The sequence below is a fragment of the Marmota monax genome, unplaced genomic scaffold, assembly GCF_021218885.2.
Source record: "Marmota monax isolate L192 unplaced genomic scaffold, Marmota_monax_Labrador192_F-V1.1 WCK01_AAM20220418_F8-fsc00253, whole genome shotgun sequence".
Classification (NCBI taxonomy): Eukaryota; Metazoa; Chordata; class Mammalia; order Rodentia; family Sciuridae; genus Marmota; species Marmota monax.
Window position 1 is genome coordinate 272,658 of NW_026695237.1, and position 4,189 is coordinate 276,846.

The window sequence follows — 4,189 nt, forward strand, 5'->3', positions numbered from 1 at the left end:
GTGTAGATGGTGAGGCATGATCATTCAGCAGTAACAATGGTAATCTCTTGTATTTGTAGCTTAAGGTCTTCACTGTCATCAACCCCCTAATCAAGGTGAAGAGATGAATGCATGCAAATACATGCTGATTCACTGTGTCCATAGGCCCTCATTTGCCTATCTTGCATGTGAGTAAACCAATGCCTAGATAAATTCTAGAATTTGCTGAAGGTTCCATACTTTCAGGCAGTAGCAGCAGGTCTCAAACTCAGGCTGACTCTCGAGCCTACTGTTTTCTCACAAGATGACTTTTCATCAGCCACCCCAGTTTTCTGGGAAAAGGAAGGAAGGGAAGCCAGGTACCTAAAAAGCCCCAAGCACTCTTAGACCAGCCATCTTCTCATTCTTCACTGTCACTGTATGAGGTGAGGAGCAAACAGAGGGCTTGAGAAGCAATGAAACCCTTCAGCTTAACAGAGCTTCACACCAGAGCTGCTTTTTCTCTGCCACAGATGTCCTCAGACCACCTGGAAGGTTCTACCAGGGGCAGGTAAAAGAGGTGGAAGGCTAAAGGAATAGTTTGATGCTTCAGCTTCCTCATCTGTAAAATGGGATGATGACAGTAATAATTCCCATCCCACAGGTTGTAGTGAGACTAAATGAAATGAGTAAAGAGTGTGGCATTGTGCTCCAACATAAAATGTAATTGATGAATGTGAGTGACTATTAGAAGTAAGATGGGAGGGCAAGAGGTGTAGGTTTGTGCATGACACATGGACTTGTGGGATGGAGGTGGGGGAGGCATGGTACAGAGACATGCAGGCAAGCTGGTCGCTGCGGGAGAAGCCTCCTCCTCACCAGCTGGCTCTCAGGGATACAGCATGGTTCATAGCCCTCATTCCCAATCCTATATCTATTACTGGAGAAAGAGGATGAGCCTTGCCTCCCTTGGGATGAGCTGACTATAAAGAAAGCCCTGGAAACTAACAGGTTACATTTGTGAGGCTGAGGCCTGGGGATAGGGGTGGTAGAAGGGCCTCTGGGCCCCTATCTACCTCAAAGCCCTATGTCCAGCCCTGACAATAAACAATCATGGTTTTGTTATATTTTCCAACTATTGGACCCCCCCCAAGGCACAATTTTTCCTGGGGCTTAAAAGGGGACGAATAACATGAAGATTATGGGCCCAGTCCCTCCCTCCCCCAGCATATCCCCCCCACACACGCACACACACACACACACACTATACCTCAATGTATTATTCAGGGTTCAACCAGAGAAACGGCACCAGTAGGATATACATAATAAGAGATTTGTTGCAAGTTGATTTGAGTGATTTGGGGACTGGCTAGACAGGTCTGAAATTAATAAGTGCAGTCTGGAACTCTTGCTAAGACTGGCAGAAATTTACCTTCTACAGGGGAAACTCACTGATTTTAAGGCTTTTCAACTGATTACATGAGGCCCACCCAGATTACTTAGGATACACCTCCTTACTTAAAGTCAGCTGATAATGGACATTATTTAAATCTAACCGATGTGATTCTGCAATCTGTATCTGGGGTAAAATGGGGAGTTCATAACCAACTTGAATCTAATGTATGAAATATGATATGTCAAGAGCTTTGTAATGTTTTGAACAACCAATAATAAAAAAATAAATAAAATAAATAAAAAATAAAATAAAAAGCGTTTGACTTTGATTTTCAGGGGCGTGAGCAGAAAAAAAATAAATCTACAAAAGAACTTCACTGGAGTTATTTGATGGAATAACTGGGGCTTGTACCTACTCAAGTTGACATTAATGTCAAGAGGTATCACACTCAGATGCCAGCCAGGCATGGTCTTGGCTTATGGAATGTTGTTTTACATTTATTAATGTGACTACTGGGTCACAGCATGTCAGACATTGGGCTAAGCAGGTATCCTTCCTGTCCCTAATTTTATAGGAAAAGAAACTCAGCCTCACATACTAGGAGACTCCCACTATCTAGATGGCCCTGTGAATATACCTGTGCTCTGAAATGTGGTATCATATCCTCTTGGCCTCTTCCTTCTCTGGCTTGCCTCCTTTTCTCCAGGGGCAGGAAGTCACTTCCTGTGAGGATGTCCCTGCCATTTTGGACCTAAGTTCTCTCCTTTGGGAAGGGGTTCTACATCCTTTTTGACCTTTCTGGGTTCACAGGGCAATGCACCAATCTGCCCCACTTTTGCAGGCCTTTGATGCCACCTAGCGGGCTAAGTATTGTCCGCCATGCTCCAGACTGGCTATCAGGAAGGCCGGTGAGTTTGCAGGAGCGCTGCTGAGGAATAGCGGTACATCGGGAGGGAGCAAGTGAGGGTGAGGCGTAATTTGAGACTCATTTATAGAAACAGTAAAAAAAACATTCCTCTGGCTCCCGTCCCCACCTGCTCACTTAGGACCCCTGGCTTTTGAAGAGTCCTCAAGGACTTCTGAGGGGGTGAGGGGCTTTTCACCCCTGTAATACTCTGCCACCCACCTGGCGCCCAAAGGGTCCCAGGGTCCCTTGACCTATCAGGTCCCTGGAGCGGTCAGGATACCCAGGCTGAGGTTACTGATGAAAGTCAGAAACTTCTTTCACCCTATCAAGTGACCGGACAGGTCTGCAGGGCAACTCATGATCCCAAGAGGATAGGGGAGGATGAAGGAGGTGAAGGGTGAAAGCAAAAGAGGGAGGGAATACAGGCGATGTCCAGCGGAAGGGTCAACTGGAGGGCTCCACCCTTCCCCTTTGCTCCTGCCAACTTCCCACCACTATCCCCGCCCATACGCAACTATGCCCATGCTTAGCGTTGCCTATTGTCCAACCCCTATCTTCCTGGCTTGGCCACAGAGTGACACCTTGAAGCTGCGGAGGGGCTGAAACAGCTAGCCTCTGGAGCGAGCCATGGTTCCCTTCCCCAACTTTGCACCTGTTGGTTCTGGAACCTTTTGGCGGTGGGAGGGGCCTCATGATGACTTGGCTTGAAGTGGGAGAAGGAGGGGACTGAGGTTGAGAGGCTGGCAGTCTCTGGAATGCCTGCAGCAACCAATCTGCTAACCAAGCCTGACCCTCATTCTGTCAGCTGATCTAGTCATATTGCCAGTTGGCCCTGTGAGAAAATCTAGCCAGCCTGTCAGTCAATCTTGTCAGCTATCCTGCCAGTAAGTACAACCATTCTGTCAGCCAGTCAGTACATCAACCCGTTGGTCACATAGTTTCTCCATCAGTCCTTTAGTGATTGAGTTTCTTGCTAGGTGGTCAGCTGGTCATTCATGTCCTTGTCACCTGTGTTCTGATATGCTTGCCCTCCACACCCTCCCTGTGACATTCAGGCACAGTGGGGTCTGGATCTGAGCTGGAGACAAGATTCTCAGTTTCTGCTTCTCTGTATAACTTTATGCAAGGTACAACTGATCTGGGTATTTCCATGTACCTTTTTCAAGTGGGGGAAACAATGTCTGTAATCTTTTACCTTCTCCCCTATGTTGCCCTATACTATGGGTTGGAAATGAGATCAAGGAGTTGAAAGCCCAGGTGTAGAGTTAATAACTGGATGGTTTTTACTAAGGTGAGGGAAGGAGAATGGAAGAAAAAAAAGTAGGATTGACTTGAATCCCTGAGCTTCAGGGGAGACTGTGGCCTGTTCCCTTCACCCACAGGAGCCTGGGTTTCTGCATTTGACTGTGTGGCCCTGCACAAGTTCTTATTTCTTTCTGGCTTCTCCTCATTAGAAAATGAGGAGCTTGTATTTCATAATCTCTGAGGCCTTAGACTTGAATGAAAGGAAAATTGGCCTAGAGATGAAAAGGTGGCACACCCTTTATCTGAAACCCCCCATAAAGATGCTGTGGAACTCTGTTCAGCCACAGAGTGGGGATGGGAACAGACTCTTGCTTTTTGACATTGTATGCCCAAACTAGTGGAGGTTGAAGGGTGCTGAAGAAAGTGGGTGGTTGGACCTCAGGGTTCAGAAACCCTCCCTCACTCCAACCTGGGTGGGTTCTTGAGACCCTTGTGAGGAGGAGGGCTCTGATGACCTTGGGTGCAAGAGGTAGGAGAATGGATAAGTATAGCCTGGGAGACAACAGTCCTCTCTCTTTCTACTTCAGTCTCTTTCCTTTCTTCAAAGCCAGATATACATGTTCAGGAAACCTCAGTGGTCTGTGAGGTGACAGCTGAAGCTCCTGGAAGCCAGAGAAGACTAG